Consider the following 27,305-nt stretch of genomic DNA (forward strand, 5'->3'; position numbering starts at 1 on the left):
AACACCTTTCTGTCTTCTATCATATCCCTCACAAAGTGATACTGAACATCAATGTGCTTTGTCTTTGAATGATAAGCAGGGTTCTTTGCCAAGAAAATTGCACTTTGGCTGTCACAGTCTATTCTTATAGCTCCCTGTACTAACCCCATACTTGAACACAATCTCTGCAACCAAACTGCTTCCTTGCTTGCATGAGTGGCTGCCATGTATTCTGCCTCTGTAGTTGATAGTGCCACTACAGATTGTTTCTTACTCATCCAACTGACTGCACCTCCAAATAGGTTAAACACATACCCACTTGTAGATCTTCTCTGATCCAGATCTCCAGCCCAGTCTGCATCAACAAAGCCATGAATATCCAACACTCTGTCCAATTTTGGTCTTCCTTGGTAGCACAAACCATAATCACTAGTGCCACGCAAATACCTGAAAACCCGCTTCACTGTTGTCCAGTGCTCCTTCCCTGGTTTTGACATAAACCTGCTCAATACTCCCACTGCATGTGCAATGTCTGGTCTAGTACAGACCATTGCATACATCAGGCTACCGACTGCACTTGCATATGGAACACGGGACATGTCCTCTTCCTCTTCTTGTGTCTTGGGACACTATTCAGCAGATAACCTCACACCTACAGGAATAGGAACCTTCACCGGTTTACTATCCTGCATATTAAACCTCTGCAGTATTGTCTCGACATACTTCCTCTAGTTTAACCAGAGCTTCCTCTTTGCCTGATCTCTTTTAATTTCCATGCCCAGAATATAGTTTGCAGCACCAAGATCTTTCATGTCGAATTTGGAGGACAATTGGGTCTTCAAATCCTGGATAATTTCTTTGTCATTTCCAACCAGCAACATATCATCCACATACAAGACCAGTGATCCGGATTTAAACAGGAACGCAACAAATTACAGAGATAACCATATACCCAAAGATGCAGCGGAAATAATACTTCATTTCATTAATGGAAAATACTGAAATATGCTTACAAACAGAAATGGCAATAAACTAGCTAGGGCGATGGTAGCTTATCTCTGAGAAGAGATGTGATGGCTACATGCCTCTGAACTGTGTTACAATGAGGCTCGAAGGCCTATTTATTGTTGAGAAACAATGGACAACCCTTAACATTCCAAAACCTAACCCTAGGAGATGAAACGCCAAACTGTGGGCCCCGTTTGGGTAAATTGGTACATCAACTTCCCGGGGTCGTAACTTTGGCATACGATCTCTGTTTGACGCGTACAATAGCTCGTTAGAAAGATCTATCCGAGCACTACCACTTTGGGAAGGGCAACATAGGTCCATGGACCCATGTTGCCCCCAGATTTCTCAAAAAACGTCGTTTAGGGCCTCAAAACGGCTCCGGAAGTTCAGGACCCGAAAAACTGCTAAAAATAGTAAGTTGTGCTACAATTAAGGAAACTGAAAATGCTGAGAAAGACAATGGTGGGGGTCCAGGTGGACTTGGCAGGTGGCCACCAATATCCACCTGGATCATTCCTCCCCCCTTAGGAAGCAATGGTCCCCATTGCGTTGAGCTCCTCCATGAGATGAGGAAACTTCTGCTGAACTTGTTCCCTGGTGAGCCACTTGCCCTGCTGAAGGAGTTGGCCCGCTTTGACAACTCGATACAGTTGGATCTTCTGTTGGCGAGTGTTCTTGATCTGTGTGTCCATGATCCGATCAGTTGCAGCTTGTTCCATGCAATCTGGATTTAATTCTGTGGGTTTGAGCTGTTCTGCAATGTCGGATGTGTCTAACAATGGTGGAAAGTATGGCCGAAGGCGGTCCACATTAAATACTGGGTGCAGGCCAAGGAATGGGGGAATGCTGAGCTCAAATGCATTGTCTCCCATAGCCTTAGTAATGGTGTAAGGACCATATCGGAGTGGTCTCAATTTTCGATAGGCTCCAGTAAGGCGTTCCTTTTGCAAATGCAACCAGACTTTGTCGCCCACCTGAAACTTGTGTGGCACCCGATGTTGATCATGTCGCTGCTTGTACTTGGCATTTGATTTCTCAAGAATGTCATGGACCTGCTGGCGAATATGTTGGATTCGCTCAATGAAGCTGGTGGCCTTATCTGTTTCGGACTGGACATGAGCTGAATTCATGTGAGTAGCTGCAAGTGGCATGGCCACATCAATGGGGCATAGTGGCTGGAATCCCAAACCCACCTGAAAAGGGCTATGGCCAGTGGAGCTGTGAAGAGCTCGGTTGTAGCTGTGCTGAACGTAGGGGAGGCTCTCGTCCCATGTGCGTGGATGCTTTGAGTTATACATGCGCAGAATGTGCACAATCATCCTATTGACAACCTCCGTCTGGCCATCAGTTTGAGGATGGAAGGCTGTGGACTTCGTGAGTTTGGTGTCCAGCATTGACCAGAGACTGGACCAAAAGGTGCTGAGGAACCGACTGTCCCGATCTGAGATGATAGACTGTGGGATCCCAAAGTGCACCCACACTCGTTCAAAGAAGAGTTTAGCAGTGGCTTCTGCTGTGATATTCTTCTTGCAGGCCATCATAATGGCCATCTTTGAGAACCTGTCGACGACCACAAAAACACAGTCATTTCCATGCTTAGTGGAAGGAAGGCCTGACATGTAATCCATGGAGATGGATTCCCAAGGTCGACTAGGGGTAGGCAACGGGGTATAGAGGCCTTGCTTCTTAATGGTCGGTTTGGCAATGGCACATGCAGTACATGATCGGATGTACTTCCCAACATCCTGTCGAAGATTCGGCCAATAGAAATAGTTTTGCAGTACTGCCACTGTTTTCTCGACCCCGAAATGCCCAGCAGCCCGACTGTAGTGTGCTTCCCAAATCATCTTGGCACGCTCGCTTGAAGGAACACAGAGGTGACCGAGGTGGCATAATAGGGCATCCTGGAGGTGAAAATCTGCAACTTGCCGACCCTCCAAGAGTGTCTGGTATGTGTGGCCGAATTCTGGGTCGCTTTTGTAGAGAAGTGGCCAATCAGAAGTCTCGTGCCCGCAAGAGTTGAGCACGGTGGTTAGCGCCATGATCGGTGGTCGACTGAGGCAATCTGCAACATTATTGGTGCTGCCCTTTTTATACTTGATATTCAAGTGAAACTGTTGCAGGTATGTAGACCACTTCTGATGGCGATCATTCTGCAATTTCCCTTGGGTCTGTATGAACTGCAGAGGTCGGTGGTCTGTGTGGATGACCGTTTCCTTCCCCAAAATGTAATGCTTCCATTGTCGACAGGCCTGTACAATGGAATACATCTCTTTATCATAAGTGGGGTACTTCCGGACTGTGTCTGAAAGTGTTTCACTATGATATGCCACTGGATGTCCATGTTGAGTAAGGACTGCCCCAACAGCATAGTCAGAGGCATCTGTCTCGACCTCAAATGGTTGTTGTAAATATGGTAACGCGAGCACTGGTGCCGTGCAGAGGCGATCCTTCAACTCCCTGAATGACTTCTGTTGAGATTCAGACCAAAAGAATTTTGCTTTCGCCCCGCCCTTGGTGACTTGACTCAAGGGCCAAGAAATATGAGAAAATCCCAACACAAACCTGCGGTAGAAGTTGGCAAGACCTAGAAAGCTGCGGAGCTCTGTTAGAGTGGTTGGAGAGGGCCAATCCCGAATGACTTGGACCTTGGCTGGATCGACATGCACCCCCTGTTCATCAATGATGTATCCCAGATACTGAACCTCGGTCATGCCAAAAGTGCATTTCTCCAAATTGGCACATAGCTTGTGTTGCCGCAGTGTTTGGAGAACCTGTCGGATGTGGTGGAGGTGCTCTTCCCAACTCTGGCTGAAGATCAGAATGTCATCCAAGTATACTACTACAAAGGAGTTGGTGAATGGCCGCAAGATGTCATCCATTAGCCTCATAAAGGTTGCAGGAGCATTCGTCAATCCGAAAGGCATGACCAACCATTCGAAGAGGCCCTCCTTGGATTTGAAGGCAGTCTTCCACACATCTGAGGGTTCAATTGGTACCTGGTGATATCCTGACTTCAGATCGATCTTGCTGAAATATTTCGCCCCCTTTAGTTGGTCTAGGAGGTCATCAATCCGCGGGATCGGGTACCTATTACGGACAGTGATCTTGTTCAGTGCCCGATAGTCAATACAGAGTCTCCACGTCCCATCCTTCTTCTGTACCAACACTATCGGGCTACCACAGGGCGAAGAACTCGGACGGATGTGACCTTTCTGCAGGAGCTCCTGAATCTGTCTCTTGATTTCATTGTTCTCCAGAACGGAGCGCCGATAAATTGGTCCATTGGGTAGCGGCGCACCTGGGGTCAGATCGATGGAGTGCTTGACTTGACAGTGCAGAGGAACCCCTGCCGGGGAGGTGAAAATGTCTTCGTACTCCTCCACAATCTTGTCCATCTGTAGCTGCCGTGCAGAGGAACCCCGTTTGGAGGCCGTGGCCACTGTCTTCTTCTTCCCTTGAGGGCGTATCATCAGGAAAACAAATTTCCTGGTTTTGGAAATGATCTTACTGCATTGTTTTGCAGTAATCAAAGAGATGGCGGCAGGTGGTGCTACCTCTGGTATCCTGAACAACTTATTTCCCAATGTAATAATAACAGCACGGGGCCTTGATTCATACACAGCATGTCGCTTCCACAAGTATGGTTGTCCTAGTAATACATCACAAACTTCAAGGGGAGCAATGTCACACAATACCTCATCCGTGAAGGGCTTGATGTTGTATGGAAGGCGACACTGCTGGCTCACGCGAAGATCTCGCCCTTGGTGAAGCCACCCAATGGTGTATGGTTGTGGATGTGCGTGGTCGGTAAGCCCAACCGCTTCACGACCTCTGCCGAAATGAGGTTCTTTTGACTCCCGCTATCAACAATGAACTGTATCGGGGAGCCCTTTACCCACATCTGGGAGTGGAAGAGACGCTCCTCCTCCTCTGGATCTTCGGGTTCATTTTTCTGGATCTTTGCGGTAGCAACAGTGGCGCTGGGATCCGCATCAATGATATGCTTCCCTTTTTCATACCCCTTATCGGGTTCTGACTCAGAGTCGGAACATGCATCTGATTCTGAAACCTTTAGCTCAGCCACCAGTGACTGCTTGGCCCGACACTCACTTGTGTTGTGAGTGGAGCTCTTATGGAACTCGCACCATTTTCCAGTGTCCTTTCTCGGCTTCGCGGCGTTGCTCTTTGCTTGCAGCTTCGGCTGGTTGTCTTGGGCTGTCCCGCCTTGGCTTTGTCCTTTGTTCTGTGGTTTAGGGGCACCTTTCCCCTGCTTTGGATTCGCAGATCCAAAGTCTCGCTTCTTTTGTTTAAACTTCTGCTCGACCTTGACGGCATACCGGTATGCTGCGCCGAGCGAGGGGATGTTTAAGAACTGTATTTCTTCCTGGATGTACTTGTGCAGGCAGCCACGGTATTTGAGTATCAAATGTTGCTCCGAATCCTTGATACCCAACTTTGTGCGAAGGGTATGGAAAAGATTGGTGAACTCCGGCACGTCTTGGTCCCTTCCCTGCCGCAGCGTGGTCCACTTTATGTATTCATCCTCATAGCTTCCGACAGGGTAGTACTGCTCCTTGATGGCATCCCGGAACGAATCCCAGGTGGGTGCGGCTGAAAACAGTGAGCCAGTACTTTCATCCTTCTACTCGCAGTAGGTTTCCCACCAGTCCTTGACGTGGGGGGCTGCTTTGAGAAGAGCAAAAACAATCTTTTCCCGACTCGAAAATTCATGAACAGAAAAATAACCCTCCAGCAGATTTAACCATTTATCTACGGCATCGGCGTCTATCTGACCCTCGAATATGGGGATTTCAAAATTAACTTGTACCTTAAAGGGTGTGGTGTTTCCAGAGGAGCTACTGGAAGCCGATGCGCCGCTTCTGGGTAGCCGCTGAAGGATCTGTGCAAAGCTGTCCATCATCGCGTTCCGTTGTCGCTCGAGCGCTTCTTCGAGCAAGATTTTGATGGGATCTCCTGCCCCCTCGTCTTTCTTCTCGTCCGCCATGGGAGGCCGTCGGGATTTGCGAGGCTGGTCTTGCAAAGGTTCAACCAGTTCAAGCCCTAACTCCTTATATCCCGACCTTGTTGGGGACATGCAAAGAAAAACAGAGAAAAAGCAGACCGCTCTGATACCACTGATCCGGATTTAAACAGGAACGCAACAAATTACAGAGATAACCATATACCCAAAGATGCAGCGGAAATAATACTTCATTTCATTAATGGAAAATACTGAAATATGCTTACAAACAGAAATGGCAATAAACTAGCTAGGGCGATGGTAGCTTATCTCTGAGAAGAGATGTGATGGCTACATGCCTCTGAACTGTGTTACAATGAGGCTCGAAGGCCTATTTATTGTTGAGAAACAATGGACAACCCTTAACATTCCAAAACCTAACCCTAGGAGATGAAACGCCAAACTGTGGGCCCCGTTTGGGTAAATTGGTACATCAACTTCCCGGGGTCGTAACTTTGGCATACGATCTCTGTTTGACGCGTACAATAGCTCGTTAGAAAGATCTATCCGAGCACTACCACTTTGGGAAGGGCAACATAGGTCCATGGACCCATGTTGCCCCCAGATTTCTCAAAAAACGTCGTTTAGGGCCTCAAAACGGCTCCGGAAGTTCAGGACCCGAAAAACTGCTAAAAATAGTAAGTTGTGCTACAATTAAGGAAACTGAAAATGCTGAGAAAGACAATGGTGGGGGTCCAGGTGGACTTGGCAGGTGGCCACCAATATCCACCTGGATCAACCAGATAAATAACGCGGTCACCAATTAATTTAAAATACACACAATGATCTGCTTTGCTTCTGGTGAAGCCAAGTCCCCGTATAAATGTATCAAATTTCTGATACCACATCCTTAGTGACTGTTTTAACCCATACAGAGACTTCTTTAGCTTGCATACTAGTTCTTTCTTACCCTTCACCACAAAGCCTTCAGGTTGCTTCATGTAGATTTCCTCTTCCAAATCCCCATGAAGAAATGTTGTCTTCACATCCATCTGTTCTACCTCAAAATCAAAAGCAACAACAACAGATAAAAGTAATCTAATAGAAGTTACCTTGGCAACAGGAGAAAAAATATCACCAAAATCAATTCCCGTCACCTGGGAATAACCTTTTGCTACCAACCGAGCTTTGTATTTCTCCACCTTTTCTTCTACATTTGTCTTCTTCTTGAACACCCATTTGCTGCCAATGGCTTTCCTTCCAGCCAGCAACTCCACCAGATCCCAAGCTTCATTTTTGTGCAAAGATGCCATTTCATCAACCATGGCCTCTTTCCAGAGTTTTCCATCCTTTGAATCCACTGCTTCCTTCACAGTTCTAGGATCATCATCAGTAAAGCAAAATTTGAACAGAAAGCAGATGGACTATACCTTTCTGGCTGCCTTCTTTCTCGAACTGATCTTCTCACAGCCGGAGTTTGTGGCTCTTCATCTTCTGATTCCTCCTCTGCTACAAAGTCTGATTCTTCATCCTTTAGTTCAAACTCTATCTTCACAGGTTCCTTTGGTTGGACTTCATGTTTAATAACATCTTTCACCTCTCTGAACACCACATCTCGACTGTACACAACCTTCCGTGTGACTGGGTTCCAAAGCTTATAACCCTTTAAACCATCTTTATACCCAATAAAGATGCACTTTTCAGATTTAATATCCAACTTGGTTCATTTCTCCTTTGGAACATGTACATATGCATCACATCCAAAGACCCTCAGATGTGAAAGAGAGGGTTTCTTACCAGTCCATACTTCTTGTGGAGTCTTATCCTCCAACGCTGATGAAGGTGACTTGTTGACCAGGTAACATGCAGTATCCACCGCCTCTCTCCAGAATTCCTATCCTAACCCGGCACCACTGAGCATGCTTCTTGCCCTTTCCATCAACGTCTTGTTCATTCTTTCTACGACTCCATTTTGCTGAGGTGTATATGTAGTAGTCTTCTGCCGTGCTATACCATACTTCTTACAGAATTATTCAAATTCCTTGCTACAAAACTCTCCACCATTATCTGTCCTCAGCACCTTTATCTTCTTCTCTGTCTGATTTTCCACCAAAGCCTTAAATTCTTTAAACCTGTCAAAGACTTCAGATTTCTTCTTAAGGAAATATATCCATGTATTCCTCGAGAAGTCATCTATAAATGATACATAGTACACAGACTTACCTAGTGATGGAACCTTCACAGGTCCAAACACATCACTGTGCACAAGCTCTAATATCTGTTTCGTCCTCTTACCACCAGAGGGGAAACTCACCCGATTCTACTTCCCATATACACAATTTTCACAGAAATAAAAATCCAGAGAGTTATTATTCATACCTTCTACCATACCTTTACCATGAAGTATTCGAAGGCCCTTCTCTCCAATATGTCCAAGCCTATGATGCCACAACATGGTCTTCTCTCCAGAGACCACTAGATTTTCTACTCCATTTTCAGGAACCATAGAACTATTGCACCCATCAACAACAGTGCTACCTTGAAGCTTGTACAGAGTTCCAATACGGACTCCCCGCATCAAAATCAGTGCTCCTCGAACCATCTTGCAGGTATCTTTTTCGAACACTGTCTTTACACCTGCATTATCCAACTTGCTTACAGAAATCAGATTTCTGGCCAATGCAGAAATATGCAAAACACCCAGAAGTGTTCTAACCCTTCCACCTTGCAACTTCAACTTTACTTTTCTGCGACCAATGATTCTAGCCTTCCTATCATCTCCTAAGAAGACATCACCACCATCGTATTTCTCATACTCGCAGAACCACTCTCTATGGGGAGTGAAGTGAAAGGATGCACCTGAGTCAATCAACCATGCCTCATGATCTACATGTGTACTTGAAGAAGCCAAGTACACATCCCCACCTTCATCTGAGGTGGTTTTCGCCTCTGCAGAAGGAGCATCATCAGATCTCTTTCCTTTATCAGGAGCTTTAGATTTACAATCCCTTCTGAAGTGCCCTTCCTTTCCGCATTTCCAGCACACCACCTTTGTAGGTTTTCCTGGAGATTTAGATCTCCCACTTGATGACTTATTTTTGTTTCTGTTCAAGGACCGTCCTCGTACAGACAAGGCATCACCATTATGGCTCTCCATATTTTTTTGTCTCATCTCCTCCGTCAGCAAGGCTGAGACTATTTCATCAAACTGCAAAGCAGTTGCATTGCTACCTATTGCAATAACCAGACTATCCCACGAATCTGGTAGAGAACACAACAAACTGATGCACTTATCTTCATCTGAAATTTTAATCTCAACATATGATAACTGACTTACCATAGTATTAAACGCATTCAGATGCTCTGTCACCGAGTCTCCATCTTTCATCCTTAGGTTATACAACTTTTTCTGCAGGAACAGTTTATTCACCAAAGACTTAGATTGGTACAAAGTCCCTAACTTGTCCCACAAAGCCTTCGCCGTAGCTTCCCCTGATACATTCAGCAATACTAAATCTGAGACACACAATCGTATTGTGCTCTTTTCCTTCCAGTCCAACTTCTTCCATTCTTCATCGGTCACTCCCGTTGGTTTAGTACCCGGATCTACCGCGATCCACTGATCTTTATCCACCAACAGATCCTCCATCTTGAGTTTCCACAACTCATAACTCTGACCATTGAACTTCTCAATCTCTATCTTTCCACTGCTTGCCATCTTCTTTCACCACCAGAATCGATCTCGCAGATCTCCCACTGAACAGGGTCTACCACAGGCCTGAGCAAAAAACCCCTCAGCAACAAAGGCGTCCCCTTGAAGCCAAAACAACTCTGATACCAAATGTAGGTTTTAACCCTGTACAGAAATTACCTGCATACGAATTCTTAAACAAAGAAAATAAACAATGCGAGAGCATAACACATAAAACACATATGCACAGAGATTTTCCCCTGGATCCCAAAACTGGGACTACCAGCTTGATTTTTCATTATGTTCGTTTCAATGTTACAATACATATTTATACATGCCGAAGCATCCAATACGATGGACCGAAATCCATCGCGTCCAATACCATGGACAGAAAACCATCGCGTCCAAAAAAATCATGTGCGAAAATCATGCACAGAACCATAGGTGGGTCTGCCCAACCTAACATAGGGTCCAAAACCAAAATTTTCTGGGGCGCTGCCCCGGACCCCATAAAGTGGGGTTACGGGTGCCCTTCAAACCCCCTATTAACTATGTGGAAAGAATATAACACAACCCAACATTGTTGGATCAAGAGTAAAAATGGATGTTGTAGTTTAATGTATGTTAAACATATTTGATCCCTCTCGGGGCTTGTTGGATCAAGAGTAAAAATGGATGTTGTAAATTAATGTATGTTAAATATTTTAGCTTGGTTAAAATAAAAATCAAATATTAATTTTATTAATTTTTATAAATTACTAATAGTAATTTTTAAGCTCTAGGTTTATGATAACCCATGGTAATACCAAGATTTTACAAGATTTTATAATTGAGTAAAATATTCGCCATGCCTGGTGAGATATTCGCCAAAAAATTATATATACATATTATATTATTGATAAAATCGCCTTCCATTTTTCCTATATACCATGGACATTTGCCCATTTATTATACATATAAATTTAGGAGGGCTTCTTAAAATTTTCCCTATGCTGGTGGATAAGTGTGGTTTGAGAAAATAAGTTCCTATTGAATCTTGGTTGGTGCAGTTGACTACAGGTACTAAAAAGAGAGTTCATCATTGGGTAAGAGCTTGTGCATTTGAGCTAAATGGTATGCCAAATTCAATGCATTTGAATGTGTTTCCATTGGGATCATATAGTATGATTTTGGTCATGGATTGGTTGTACCTCCACAAGACCAAATAAGATTGTTATGACAAGGCGATTAAGTGCTTGGACAATAATGGGGAAAAGAGGATCTTGCAGGGAAAGAAGAAGGCTACATCAATTGGAATGGTTACATCTATGTAGGAAAAGCATAGTCACAGGAAAGGGTGTGTATTATTTGAAGTTCATATTTCTAGTGATAAAGGTAAGGATGTTGAGGATGCAAAAGTCTTGAAGAGGTAATTGGTTTTGTAGTAGTTTTAGGATGCGTTTTCAGCATAAATTTCGAAGTTGTTTCCTCACAGGGAAGTGGAATTTTCTATTGAAATGTTACTAGGAGCAACACCAACATCAAAGGAACCTTATAGGATGAGCATTCTAGAGTTAGTGGAATTGAAGTTGCAATTGAAGGAAATGCTTGATAAGGGATAAATTAGGCCAAGTGTATCACCTAGGGGTGCACCGATGTTGTTCATGAAGAATAAGGATGGTATTCTCAGATTGTGCATTGAATGCAAGCAACTGAATACGGTGATGATTAAGAACAGGTATCCGTTGCCAAGGATTAATGATTTACTTGACCAGTTGAAGGGAGAAACATTCTTCTCAAAGATTAATTGAGATTGGGATATCATTAGGTACGCATCTAAGAAAAGGACATCTATAAGATTGCTTTTTGAACCAGATATGGGAATTATGAATTTTTGTGATTCCTTTTGGTTTGACTAATGCTCTCGTTACTTTCATGTGCTTGATGAATAGTGTGTTGCATGCTTATTTGGACTCATTTGTGATTGTATTCATTGACGATATATTGATATATTATAAGAATGAGGAACAAGATGTCGAACACTTAGCAGCAATGTTGAGATTGCTAAGAGAGCATCAGTTGTATTCCAAGTTTATGTTGGAAATAATACTGAGAGGGGGGGTGAATCAGTATTATCAAGCCAAATATTCCCTTTTCAAAAATCAAAAGATATATGCTACTTCAGTTAGTCAAACCTGCGTATATACGCAATTATGTAGAATGAAACCCGCGTATACAATGAAAACTTATAATTTACTTTATCTTTCAGATGTTGATTATTAATTTGTGTATCTGAGTGAAATAAACAGTAACCAGACTAGTAAAAACAGAACAGAAGACAGTCACACACAAGAACACAAGATATAAGGTGGAAACCCAATGTGGGTGAAAACCACCTGCTGCAATTCGTCTCTATCTTCCTTTAATTAGAAACTTCTTTTTACAATGTACTGGTGCAGTCCTTTACCAGTACGCAGGCTACAACCTGCAGAGAGCTACAACCCTATCTCATTTTCTGGCTTCTCCTGGAAGGGAGCTACAACCCACTTAGCTCTTGTACTAGCCAAGATACTAGTACGTAGGTGCTGGCCTACTGAAGGCTACAACCTTCTCTTTCTTCCAGGGACCACGTTTCATAAATTTTCAGACTGGATCCATGAACATCAATCAATCATCAAGATTTTTTCTTCAACCAAACTCCTTTCCACTGAACAAAACTGATTCACAATAAACACTTCTCTGATAGCTATACCCAGAACACAGAAACAGTAACCATATACCAAATTCTGAACCCAGAACACTGCAGCAACAAATAGAGGCAGCTAGATCACAATAAAATACATATACGCTACTTAAGCAACCTGAAACCTACGTGTATATGCTCCTGTATGTGGAGCAACCTGCGTATACGCAGTTTTCCTTTACTGAACCTGCGTGTATACGCGCCTTCGCTTCACTGAACCTGCATACAGATCTATAAAGGATAATTTACTCTTTCAAACAGTCAAATACAAGTTAACCCAGATTATCAGATTTATAGATCAAGCGTGCGCCTCACAGAACAGATCAAGATCATACAAAGATACTATCATTCAAGCCTTAAAGATTATGACCCATCAATAGATCTTATACTTCTTTATGCACTTAGGTTCTTCCTTCATTCAGATCCAGATCTGCACCATAGCCCCAATCACAAAAGTTTCAGATCTAGCACCAGTTAGATATTCAATTGATTCCTAGGATGCTTTTCCAAATGATCTCCTTCCTCCTTTATAGCCTTAGGCCTTTCTCAATACCATGGTCCAAAACCATAATAACACAATACTACGGGCCCAACACTTTGGGATTAACCCTTCTGACGAGATACCATGGTCCAAAACCATAGGTTCAAATACCAAGGACTAACTACCCCGGACCAAAGGTAAGTTTTCCAACATATACGCGCTTTTCCTTGCATGAAAGTGCGTGTATACACATACGCGCCTTCAAAACGTCTAACCTGCGTGTATACGTGACTTTGTCTAGATGAACCTGCGTGTATGACTTTTCCTCCATTCTGAAAGCTTGAACTGAGATCTGTCACCAGATAGAGTTGCCATCAAGGACAACACCTGTGCCAAAGCTCCAAACCTGCACCATAATGCCAATAGTTTAGTAAATGCATTGTATTTCAGATAAAGGTACATTACTTGGGACATTTTGTCTCCAAGGAAGGCATAACATTGGATCCAGAAAAGATAAGAGCCATCGTGGAATGGGAAACTCCTAGAATGTGGATGAAGTTAGATCATTCATGGGGCTAGAAGGTTACTACAGGTGGTTCATCAGTAACTTCTCAAGGATTGCATATCCTATTACGTCCTTGTAGAGGAAAGGAAATAATCTTGAATGGACAAAGGAATGTGCAACAAGTTTTGAGAAATTGAACTAGTTTCTTACAGATGCTCTAGTGCTAAATATTGTACATCTAGATAAACAGTCCATAGTGTGTATAGATTCTTGCAAGAGAGGACTTGGTGGAGTCTTGATGCAGGAGGGACAAGTGGTATGTTACAAGTCAAGGAAATTGAATGAGCATGAGAAAAATTATGTGATACATGATCTTGAGTTGGTAGCAATAATCGATGCATTGAAGATGTGGAGGCACTATCTTCTTGGTAGGAGGTTTGTGTTGATGAGCGACCACAGTGGGATGAGGTACTTGTTTGACCAACCAAATCTGAATGCTAGGCAAGCTATATGGTTGGATACCCTTAGTCAGTTTTACTTTGAGATCAAATACATTAAACGAAAGGAGAACAGGGTTGCAAATACTCTGAGTAGGAGAGTGCAGGTAAACCATATAAAAAATATGAGCTCATATAAAAATTTGTATCTCCATTTCTACAACTCAGAATCATATGATTCTCATTGTGTTAGATTTGTCTCGCTGAGAGCTATCATCCTCATCCATCACATGTCAAAATGTGCTCATGGTTTTGGCCCAAATATCAATGGGTGCAAAACCCCAAGCTTGGGTTTCAAGTCCACAAGCTACTTTTGTGGTGCTTTTCCCTCCAAACCCTGAACCTTGGGGCTTGGAGTATCTCCTAAGCTACACAAAAATCAACAATATCAACACCACCCATTGGAATGGAAAGCCTTGGACTATTCAATACATATTCTCCCATGGGTAGACTTATATTATGGCACTTTCCAAAGAAATTTATGGTTCCTTCATTCGCAACCATCACTTGAGACTCAGTTTGTTTAATATAGAAATCAATTCAATTCCTTGGCTATCTTACAATGAATCAAAGTATGGGTACTACCAAAATAAATCAGCAATATTACCTTTTTATTCTTGATATATCCTTCTATCTTAAGGGTTTGAGGAGTGGTAATTCTTGCCAATGCATTACAAGATATCATTGGATGCATTTCTTGCTTTTATAGGGTTGGTTCCTAGTGTATATCCTATTTTTTTATTCTTCTTTTTCCTTTTCTTCCTCCTCCTCACAATCTATGTAAAATAATTTCTCCTCGGCACACTTATGACCTTTAGTGTATTTTCTATCACAAATGTAACAAAGCCATTTTTCTCTTTTTTCCTCTAATTGTTGTGTTGTCAACATTGTAGGTTGTGGAAGGCTAGTAGCAACAACACTTCCATCTTTATAGTTGTGAATGGTAGACTTCCTTGTTACCATAATTTTGCTTTCAACTTTTCTTGCCACCTTAAATTCCTTCTCCAATGAATTAGGTCCCCAAAGGAAAACCTCATATTGGATGTTATCATTTAAAGTCCCTATGAAGACATCAATCCTATGCTCCTCTAGAGTATCATTTACCTTGATATTCAATCTTTGGAAGTCGTCAATGTGTTGTGCCATTGAACCTTTTTGTTTGAGATTTATTAATTGGCTAAAGAAGGTGTTGCCTTTTGCATCCTCATAATGTTCTACAATTCCTCCGCAAAAATTATCCAAGTGACAATTGATTTACGAGATAAAAGTTATTGATACCACACAAACTGTTTTCATTCTAAATATAAAGATGCAATGTGTACCTTTTGTGTGTTTGACACATCATGTAGATCAAATATTTGCTCCATTTGTAGTATCCATTTCACTGTATCCTTACCATCAAACTTCCTTATATAGATCTTTGTTTTGTGGTTAGTATTCAACCCACTATGGTAGTCTATAAAATCATAGTTTGTATTCCTTTTATCCTCATCATGATTTTCGTGGAGTACCTTGTCACCACTAGGAATCATTTCTTGTAGTAACTTTGTCAAACTTTCCTTAAAACCTTCTAGGTCCCTTTTCATTTATTTTTTTAAACCATCCTTCAAACATTCCATATGACATTCATCATTGCTTCCATGTCAGATTTAAAACCATCCATCTTAGATTCTAGTTCATTTTTGGTTACTCTTTGCGAGACTGAAATTTGTTGCACTTGGTCTCGTAATTTTGACATATCATGTTGCATTTATTCCTCTTCTTCATGCATCATGGAAGAGATTTTTGGTTGCTTACTAGTTCTGTCCATTTTTTGTTTCAAGTTATTTTGGAATAAAAAATGATATATATGCTTCACTATTCCCTTTGAATCACTTCAAATTGATTTTTCAAACAAAAGTTATACAAAATTTAAAAAAATACACTTCTTTTTCTTTCTTTTTAGGAGATCGATATTGAAACTGATGTATCTACGTAATTTTGGATCTCCAAGGTTTGAAAATTTGTCCTATGGTATTCATCTGAGTCTTCCTTCCAACCCCACAAGTCAGACCAAGATTGGATTCTTCAAGAAAGAGTTATGCCCAATCTCCCATGATGACCTGATTATAGACTGCTTCAGAAGAACAAACTTGTATGGAGTGCCACGTGTCACTGTTTCCACCTTTGTCCTTGAAAATGATACATGAAAAACTACATTCCATGAAATTTTCATCACTTTTTACTGATTCAAATCTGATGCTCGGAGAGAAAGTTATGATCATTTTTCCTAGGTCACCTGTTTGAAATTGAATTCAGGAGCCTGCAAAAACCCTAACTTCCTCAGATCATATCTCGAAAATATAGTGAATCAAGCTCTAAAATGCGTACACAAATTTCACCAATATTTCTACTCCATGAGGTTTCAACTGCAGCTTCTTAAGCCTCGTAGAAAAATGTTATAGTGAAAATTCCAATATAACCTATTTGAAGAAGCAAAACCTTAGAATCCAAATCTTTGATAGCAAATGTTATGCAAACAGCTCTCAAAACTGAAGAAAAGATAGATCAATGACTTAAAAATTATCCTCTTCGAGGGGGAACCCTCCTTTACATCACATAAATGAAAAATTCTTGGATGATACAAATGACAAGACCTCATTGGTATATATAGGAGTCTAAGGGGTCATAAGATAATCAAAGCCTATATAACAATAATAATGTAAGGGCACAACAATAAAAATAGTGTGCTTCTATGGGGAATAACAAAAACAATATGGGGCCTACATGAGCACAACAATAACAATAGGGGGATACACTAACAATAAAAATAAGGGGGATACACTATTATTATAGGGACCTAACATCCTCTCCTAGTCCTTTCAAATCAAATTTGGTCCCTCCCGGCTCCTCCCACCCTCCACCATCTACATTGGTGTTGGGGGTAATTCTCTTTTTCATGGGTCATTGGGCACCTCATTCCAATCCATGGACTTCTAACTGGTTGGTGAAATGACTTCTCCTCCATGCCCCAATCCCTTTAGTTGTTTCATTATGGAGGAACCACCCAAAGAAGGCCCTTTTGGCTCCAGAAAAGTTGAGGTTGTTGGTCCAATCAATAGGGAACGTGCACAAAAGTAGCTGATCCATTCTCCCTCAAGCTCATGAGGTGCCATCCCAACATTAAAAAGTCCATATTTTTGCATTGTATGCTTTGTCTTATGTTTCTCTCAAGGTCAGATGTTAGAACATGGGTATCTACAGGCTCTTTAGCAAACGCTTTGTTCAAATCTTTTGTTTTTCTTTTTGATTCTCTAAAGTATAATAATGGCACCAAACTCTCTTTTTGGATAGACTATTTAATTTCCCCTTCTTGGGATAGGTGGTCTCCATTTTCTTTCTTTTTGTAGTGTCTATGGATCATGTCTCTGCATACATCTTTTCTTAGACTTTATGTATCTAATTTTCATTTATATAATGTAAATAATTTATTAAAAAAAATATTAACCAAAAAAATATAAAAAATCTATTACTTTTATTAAAATCAAATAAACCGATGATTGCATTTCTTCATGAACATGTTCAGTTCACTCCATAGTATCATAAAATTATTCAGATTTACACCATTATTCAACAACACATGCAACTATGTAGAAAGAAAAATAAGATCATAATCAATGCAGCGGAACATAAAGGAACAATAGAAGAAAAGCATTCACACAAAGAGACACCAGGATTGGTCAGAGACCAGGGAAAAACCCACTATGAGGAAAACCATTGAAATTTTTTCTTCTTATAGATTGTCATCAAATGATTTAGCAAAAGATATTGCAATGATCCATATCTTCATCTATGCATCTAACCAGTAAAAAAACAACTACAACATCCATGAAATAAACCCAACAAAGCTTATACTCAAAATATTGATTCTTAAGACTGTATTGAACTCTCACTGACTGTAGTCAATTGCTGAACCCTACATTCACTGAGCCAAATATGCAGACAAATGATATTTCATGTTTTAGTTCCTAGTCACATGGAGTAGGAGTCATCCGAGCAACTATAACTGCTTGGTTTCTCTTTGAAGCACTGTAAGTGAGTGACTTTGGTTAGATATTACCGAGATCTATCTCTAAGCTTCGGTCTCACCCTTCAAGAGGTTATGCAAGTGACTTTGGATTCTCAATCACACTCTGAAACACTGTGAGTGAGTGTCTATAACTTCTTGGTCGCTCTCTTAAGCCTAATATCCGAGCGATTGGAGTTTGCAACTAGAATTCAGAAACCCTAACTCCTAGTCACATGGATGTAGAGTCTCCTATGCGACTGGAACGCTCCAGTCATATGGATGAGCTTCTATGTGTGTGACTACAGTTGAATCCTTCCCATTCTATGCTTGCGACTACAACCTAAAATCCTAAATATGAGATGTGAGCCTTGGACACTTCAATTTCAACTCAGAGCAAACATGATCTTCTGTAGATGAGCCTCGGACCTATGTGAGCTAAAAACCAAGATAGGAGAGTGTCTCATCATTATGTCTAAATTGTAGGGTTTAACCCCATACAAAAATTACCTGCATACGAATTCTAAAACACAAAAAATAAATAATGCAAGAGAATAACACATAAAACACATATACACAGAGATTTTCCCTTGGATCCCAAAACCGGGACTACCAACTTGATTTTTCATTATGTTCCTTTCAATGTTACAATACATATTTATACATGCTGAAGCATCCAATACCATGGACCGAAAACCATCGCGTCCAAAACCATGGACCGAAAACCATCGCGTCCAAAACCATGTGCAAAAATCATGCACAAAACCATAGGTAGGTCTGCCCAACCTAACATAGGGTCCTAAAACAAAAATTTTCCAGGGTGCTACCCCGGACCCCATAGAGTGGGGTTACTTGCACCCCTCAAACCTCCTGTGACCCCCCCTCGCTACACAATCGGCACAACGAAGGGGGGGCTCTGCCCCCTTCTAACCCCCCGATTAACTATGTCGGTTAGTCGTGGAAAGAATATAACACAACCCAACATTCTCCCACTTGTTGTTTTCTTTCCACAAGAGGCCACATGAGAGCTTATTCATTTATCCAGCCTTGCAATGCCCATTGTTTCTCTACAGCAAGAGAACTTCTTAGAGCTCACAGATTTTGTCAATGCATCTACAGTATTCTTCAAAGTGTCCACCTTTACCAACAACACCTTTTTGTCTTCTATCATATCCTTCAAAAAGTGATACTAAACATCAATGTGCTTTGTCTTTGAATGATATGCAGGATCCTTTGCTAAGAAAATTTCACTTTGGCTGTCACAGTCTATCCTTATAGCTCCCTGTACTAACCCCATACTTGAACACAATCTTTGCAACCAAACTGCTTCCTTGCTTGCATGAGTGGCTGCCATGTATTCTACCTCTGTAGTTGATAATGCTGCTATAGATTGTTTCTTACTCATCCAACTGACTGCACCTCCAAATAGGTTAAACACATACCCACTTGTAGATCTTCTCTGATCTCCAGCCCAGTCTGAATCAACAAAGCCACGAATATCCAACACTTTGTCCAATCCTAGTCTTCCTTGGTAGCACAAACCATAATCACTAGTGCCACACAAATACCTAAAAACCCGCTTCACTATTGTCCAGTGCTCCTTCCCTGGTTTCGACATAAACCTACTCAATAATCCCACTGCATGTGCAATGTCTGGTCTAGTACAGACCATCGCATACATCAGGTTACCGACTTCACTTGCATATGGAACACGAGACATTTCCTCTTCCTCTTCTTATGTCTTGGGACACTATTCAGCAGATAACTTTACACCTACAGGAATAGGAACCTTCACTGGTTTTCTATCTTGCATATTAAACCTCTGCAATATTGTCTCGACATACTTCCTCTGGTTTAACCAGAGCTTCCTCTTTGTCTGATCTCTTTTAATTTCCATGCCCAAAATATAGTTTGCAACACCAAGATATTTCATGTCGAAGTTGGAGGACAAATGGGACTTCAAATACTGGATAATTTCTTTGTCATTTCCAACCAGCAACATATCATCCACATACAAGACTAGATAAATAACATGGTCACCGATTAATTTAAAATACACACAGTGATTTTCTTTGCTTCTGGTGAAGCCAAGTCCCCATATAAATGTGTCAAATTTTTGATACCACATCCTTGGTGACTGTTTTAACCCATACAAAGACTTCTTTAACTTGCATACTATTTATTTCTTACCCTTCACCACAAAACCTTTAGGTTGTTTCATGTAGATCTCCTCTTCCAGATCCCCGTGAAGAAATGTTGTCTTCACATCCATCTGTTCTACCTCAAAATCAAAAGCAACAACAATAGATAGAAGTAATCTAATAGAAGCTACCTTGGAAACAGGAGAAAAAATATCACCAAAATCAATTCTCGACACCTGGGAATAACTGTTTGCTAGCAACTAAGCTTTTTATTTCTCCACCTTTCCTTCTACATTTGTCTTCTTCTTGAACACCCATTTGTTGCCAATGGGTTTCCTTCCAGCCGGAAACTCCACCAGATACCATGCCTCATTTTTGTGCAAAGATGCCATTTCATCAACCATGGCTTCTTTCTAGAGTTTTCCATCCTCTAAATCTACTGCTTCCTTCACAGTTTTGGGATCATCATCAGTAATAGATAACGCAAAATTTGAACCAAAAGCAGATGGACTATACCTTTCTGGATGCCTTCTTTTTCAAACTGATATTCTCACACCCAGAGTTTGTGGCTCTTCATTTTTTGATTTCTCCTCTGCTGTAGGTTTGAATCTTCCTCCTTAAGCTCAAACTCTATCTTCTCAAGTTCCTTTGGTTGGACTTCATGTTTAATAACGTCTTTCACCTCTCTGAACACCACATCTCGGTTGTACACAACCTTCCTTGTTACTAGGTTCCAAAGCTTATAACCCTTTAAATCATCCTTATACCCAATAAAGATGCACTTTTCTGATTTACTATCCAACTTGGTTCTTTTCTCCTTTGGAACATGTACATATGCATCACATCCTAATACCCTCAGATGTGAAAGAGAAGGTTTCTTACCAGTCCATACCTCTTGTGGAGTCTTAACATCTAATGCTAATGAAGGTGATCTGTTGACCAGTTAACATGCTGTCTCCACTGCCTCTGCCCAGAATTTCTGTCCTAACCCAGCACCACTGAGCATGCTTCTTTCCCTTTCCATCAATGTCTTGTTCATTCTTTCTGCAACTCCATTTTTCTGAGGTGTATATGGAGTAGTCTTCTGGCATGCTATACCACACTTCTTACATAATTCTTTGAATTCCTTACTGCAAAAATCTCCATTGTTATATGTCCTCAACACCTTTATCTTCTTCTATGTCTAGTTTTCCATGAGAGCCTTAAATTCTTTAAACCTGTCAAAGACTTCACATTTCTTCTTAAAGAAATATATCCATGTATTCCTTGAGAAGTCATCTATAAATGATAAATAGTACACATACTTACCAAGTGATGGAACCTTCACAGGTCCAAACACATCATTGTGCACAAGCTCTAATATATGTTTTTCCCTCCTACCACCAGAGGGGAAACTCACCCGATTCTGCTTCCCATATACACAATTTTCACAGAAATCAAAATCCAGAGAGCTATTACTCATACCTTCTACCATATCTTTACCATGAATTATTCGAAGGCCCTTCTCTCCAATATTTCCAAGCCTTTGATGCCACTTCATGGTCTTCTCTCCAGAGACCACTAGATTTTATTTTCCACTTTTAGGAACCACAAAGCTGTTGCACCCATCAACAACAGTGCTACCTTGCAGCTTGTACATATTGCCAATCCGAACTCCCCGCATCAATACTAGTGCTCCCCGAACCATCTTGTAGGTATCCTTCTCGAACACTGTTTTTACACCTACATCATCCAGCTTGCTTACAGAAATTAGATTTCTGGCCAATGCGGGAATATGCAAAACACCCAGAAGTGTTCTAACCCTTCCACCTTGATTTGAATTAGATCCTTGAAAATTATCAGAGTTTCTATGACTGTTTCTTATTTTAGACTCCAAAAATCTTGTAAACAATGAGCTATCAGGAAGGACCTCTGGACAGTGGCAGTTTGTAGCTAGCATGGAACAACGAGGACCCTTGGCCAAAGTGCGCTGACCGTTGGCCCATGGAGACCGCGCAGTGGTGCAAACTAGCAAATAGGGAGTCTAGATCAGAAAACAGAGGCCATTTTTGATACATGATTAGCGCTAATCGCATATCGCAGGATAAAAACCTGAGAGAAGGAAAAGCCCTAGCACCTGGTCATGTGAAAAACAGGTAAGACTATATGGAAATACCTGATACATTAGAAGGTGGGTCCCGCGCTCAAAATCAGAGGAATATCGGAGGCATTTCAGGTGGTAAGCGGGTTTGGCAGAGGACCAAGCGATGACATACACTGAATGACGCGTGTTCGGCAGATGAGAGAGAAAACCGCTCTCATTGCAGGGTAACAGTCGAGCAACTCACCCGTGTGATAAAAGCGATGAACGTAGGATCTAGAGGCCCAGATCAACGGTGGAGAATCCACCCGATGGAGGACCGGATTCGGCAGAAGAATAGGCTGAGGCAAATGAAATTTGGGGTCTGACATGACTGATGAGTTGGCGGATGAATCATTTCACGGAATAAACAAAATAACGACCGTTCGAGGAAAAGTTGGCACCCAATTCATAAGGAGACAAGTGGCCACCTCTCTATGAAACATTACACAGTGGCGATGACACAGAAGCAAGGAATTCCAACGAACATAGGCAGGCGATCCAAAGAGCCGGAAGAGGAAGTGAACAGTCAAGGGACGGATTGGCTTTAAGCCACGAACAGACAGAGAATAGAAGGGAGACAGAATAGAGACTGAAGCAAGAAGTAGAGAGCAGAGAAGTCGAGGTGACCTGCAGAACTAAGGCAGCATCGAGCAGACATAACCGAGAGGGCTTGAGAGGTTCAAGTAATCCCTGTGAGGATATTTATCGGGAACTGAGTACCAAATTGGACTCATCCCATTAAGACAAGTTGAGGTCGAGACTTGGTAAGGGGGAGTCTGTGTACTCTAGTGGCTTGGGGAATCCAAGTACCACCCTACTAAGTGTCATCTATTATAGGAGACTCAAATTGAGCTCCTCATTGTAAAAAATCTGCTTAAAGACACAATAAAAAAAGGCCACCATTGAAAGCTGGACCAGGAGACGTAGCCCGGGAGGATTGGGTGAACTCCTTATTAAATTGTTGTGTTTTTTTGTTGATTTTACTTGTTCTGTTTTGTAGAAATTTTGAATAATATGACACATATTCAACAGAGATTATCCCGATCATACAATTTAAGCGGAACATGTATAATACATAATCTCCTCTACGTTGATCATCAATTTACAGAAGCAGAAACATCCACAGGCACACATAGAAGCATCAATCAAACTCATAAACACAGTATGTATCCCGGGGAAAGCATCTCGCTAAAAACCCCACACTATCTGTATATTATATTGATTGAATCATGTAACAATACAAAGCATAATACTTCTCACAAGTATCTCCACCTGTTACACACAATACAGCTCAGATTTGATCTCCAAATCTCTCCCGCTGCTTGCCTGCCTCCACTGCTCAAACCTGCTCGAGAACTGATGAGAATAGCTTCCCAAACTCGACTTTACACTGCAAAATAGTCACCCACACTATGTTGGACGTGAGCAACAGCTATAATATCATGAAGATACGTGAGCAAACTCATTGGCATACTCAATCCTTTGATTGTGCAAGATCTGATGCACAACTATAGTCACAACTGATAGCAATCTGATTCTCTACCACTTGTCCCTGTTGAACTGAACATGCACTGACATGCAACTGAGTTAACTGATGTATTCTTTAGTTGTATTATGAGTTAATAACTTGTGAATTAATTAATAACTAATTCACCCAACTCATCTCTAGTCTATTGATCAGTTAGACTAAATACAACCAGTTTAACAAAGCTAAACTGAACACAACTCCATCAACTGTACCTCCAGTCCACTAAACTCAACTCACTTGAGTTCTAACTGAAGTCATGCATGCAACAACTCAACTGACTCATAAGAAAAACGAATTTCCTTCTGACAGCTGCATGTGCCACTTCCGTAGCTCAAACTGAAGTGCTCCAAGAGAATAAGATTAAGTTTATAGTCCAAATATTATTGTGAGATAATAATATTTGACTTTTCTATTTTTGACTTTGATCACTCACACTGTGATCACTCACACTGTAATCACTCACACTGTGATCACTCACACTTTCATAAAAAATAGAAGTCCATCTATTTTTCCCAACTTGATCAATCATCCATAGACATGATCCATATGTCTAAAAATAGACATAGTCTAAAAATAGACTTGTGCCAAAAATAGCCTGCGGGCCCACTTAGTGAAGGCGACTCTTTTCACTAAGCTCCATCATCTTGTTGCACTCTCAATAAGCATTTCTTGTTGCACACTTTTCAACACTCCCTCTCAACAAGAAAGGCTTCCTCTCAAACCCGATCCTGTAACTCTGGAATGTTCTCCATGCAACACATTTGGCCGGTCCACTTGCTCTATCATCAAAGTCTCTGACTGCTATTGCCTCTGTCAACTGAAACTCTGCATCTCTGTGCTCTTCAGTATCTGACTGCTCTAGCCTCTGTCACTTTGATCTCTGACTGCATCCGTGCTGCTGCTAGTTCTATCTCCCAGCATTGCATCCGCACTGCACCTCCCAACTGACCTCCCTGTTGGGATAGAAACATCCTCTGATGCTAAAGCTCTACCTGTAGCTGACAAGTGCTCCCTCTCTGACATCTGCGCTACTGCAACATCTCCATGCATCTCGCACCATTGCACACCTCTCTGTGCCACCTAGCACTGTGCAAAACACTTGTGCCTCTCGCATTGCTACAGCCTGCTAGCTATGCGCTGTCCTGGGATTCCCTGCATTGTCGCTCTCTCTGCCGCTCCATCCGCATCTGTCTCTACCCAATCAGTCAGTTCCTGCTACTACACATCGGGGCTCCCGTAGCAAGGTCTCATCCAAGAGGTTGGGTACCTCAAGGATCCTGCCCCTCCTCCTTGGGACAATCAATCCACATCACCCCACCTCCTACCTGGAGGTATGGCTGCATGCGATCCCTCAGCCCACCTGGCTCGAAGTTTCCCCCTACTGGAGGTCTCTGGATGAGTAGATGTCTCTACTCCATCTCCACACAGCTTCCCCTGTTGTGGCTCCTCCACAACCTCCTGAAGTTGCTGCACCAATCGTGGCTCCTCCACAATTGTCTGAGACTTCTTCTGGCTCTGCATGTTGAGAGGTAATATACGTTCCCTCTCAACCACCAAGTCTCTATCAGTTGCCTTGCTGCTCAAGGCTTTGCATGCATCTTGAACCTCAAGAGCATACAGGTTCCTGACCCGTGAACCAATCTCATGACAATGAAAGCATCTCACCTTCAACTTGTCAACATTCTTCCCATCACTGGAAGAACAAGATTCGAAAAGAGAAACCTTCTCCTTCCCCTTCTTCGCCTTACTCGCTAAGGCACAGTTCTCCTCATCCTGCATGGATGAAGAACCATCTCTGGTGCTCCGTCTAATCTCCTCCTGCATCAAATCTGACCATGGTCGTTCCCAATTTGGCAGTTTCTCCCTTCCATTCACCGAGTCCTGGTATCTATGCCAACTCTTAGGAAGGTCAAGGAGTCCTAGACTCACCATCCTCATCATCAACAGTAACCCCCACACTTCCCAGCTCATCTCGACACTGAGTGAACCTCGTGAGATACTGGGGCATACTATCTCCATTCTCGAACTGAATGTTTCTGAGTTTTATCTCTTGCTTTGGAATTAAATTCGAATTCCACCAGCACAAAACTCAACTGCTTCCGATCTAGAATTCGTGAGAATAGTAGATCTGATGATCAATCCTCGCTTGATATCCTGTAAAAATCTCTTCTACAAATCAAGCTGCTCCGATACCATGTAGAAACTTTTTCTACAAATCATCTAGCTCTGATACCATGTAGAAATTTTGAATAATATGACACATATTCAACAGAGATTATCCCGATCATACAATTTAAGCGGAACATGTATAATACATAATCTCCTCTACATTGATCATCAATTTACAGAAGCAGAAACATCCACAGGCACACATAGAAGCATCAATCAAACTCATAAACACAGTATGTATCCCGGGGAAAGCATCTCGCTAAAAACCCCACACTATCTGTATATTATATTGATTGAATCATGTAACAATACAAAGCATAATACTTCTCACAAGTATCTCCACCTGTTACACACAATACAGCTCAGATTTGATCTCCAAATCTCTCCCGCTGCTTGCCTGCCTCCACTGCTCAAACCTGCTCGAGAACTGATGAGAATAGCTTCCCAAACTCGATTTTACACTGCAAAATAGTCACCCACACTATGTTGGACGTGAGCAACAGCTATAATATCATGAAGATACGTGAGCAAACTCATTGGCATACTCAATCCTTTGATTGTGCAAGATCTGATGCACAACTATAGTCACAACTGATAGCAATCTGATTCTCTACCACTTGTCCCTGTTGAACTGAACATGCACTGACATGCAACTGAGTTAACTGATGTATTCTTTAGTTGTATTATGAGTTAATAACTTGTGAATTAATTAATAACTAATTCACCCAACTCATCTCTAGTCTATTGATCAGTTAGACTAAATACAACCAGTTTAACAAAGCTAAACTGAACACAACTCCATCAACTGTACCTCCAGTCCACTAAACTCAACTCACTTGAGTTCTAACTGAAGTCATGCATGCAACAACTCAACTGACTCATAAGAAAAATGAATTTCCTTCTGACAGCTGCATGTGCCACTTCCGTAGCTCAAACTGAAGTGCTCCAAGAGAATAAGATTAAGTTTATAGTCCAAATATTATTGTGAGATAATAATATTTGACTTTTCTATTTTTGACTTTGATCACTCACACTGTGATCACTCACACTGTAATCACTCACACTGTGATCACTCACACTTTCATCAAAAATAGAAGTCCATCTATTTTTCCCAACTTGATCAATCATCCATAGACATGATCCATATGTCTAAAAATAGACATAGTCTAAAAATAGACTTGCGCCAAAAATAGCCTGCGGGCCCACTTAGTGAAGGCGACTCTTTTCACTAAGCTCCATCATCTTGTTGCACTCTCAACAAGCATTTCTTGTTGCACACTTTTCAACATGTTTCTCTTACTGTTTTCCCATGCCTATGTATTTCACAATCTTATCGATCCGTTGCTTAAAATAACATAGGCATATCCCAGCGCATGAGTCTGTAATACCTACATTAATTAATTGAGATCATACATAAGTGATTTTTAGATCAAATGGTATCAGAGCTATAG

The sequence above is a fragment of the Pinus tabuliformis genome, chromosome 1_1, assembly GCF_031772625.1.
Source record: "Pinus tabuliformis cultivar Carrire ecotype Pingquan chromosome 1_1, CPIR1, whole genome shotgun sequence".
NCBI classification, from domain to species: Eukaryota; Viridiplantae; Streptophyta; class Pinopsida; order Pinales; family Pinaceae; genus Pinus; species Pinus tabuliformis.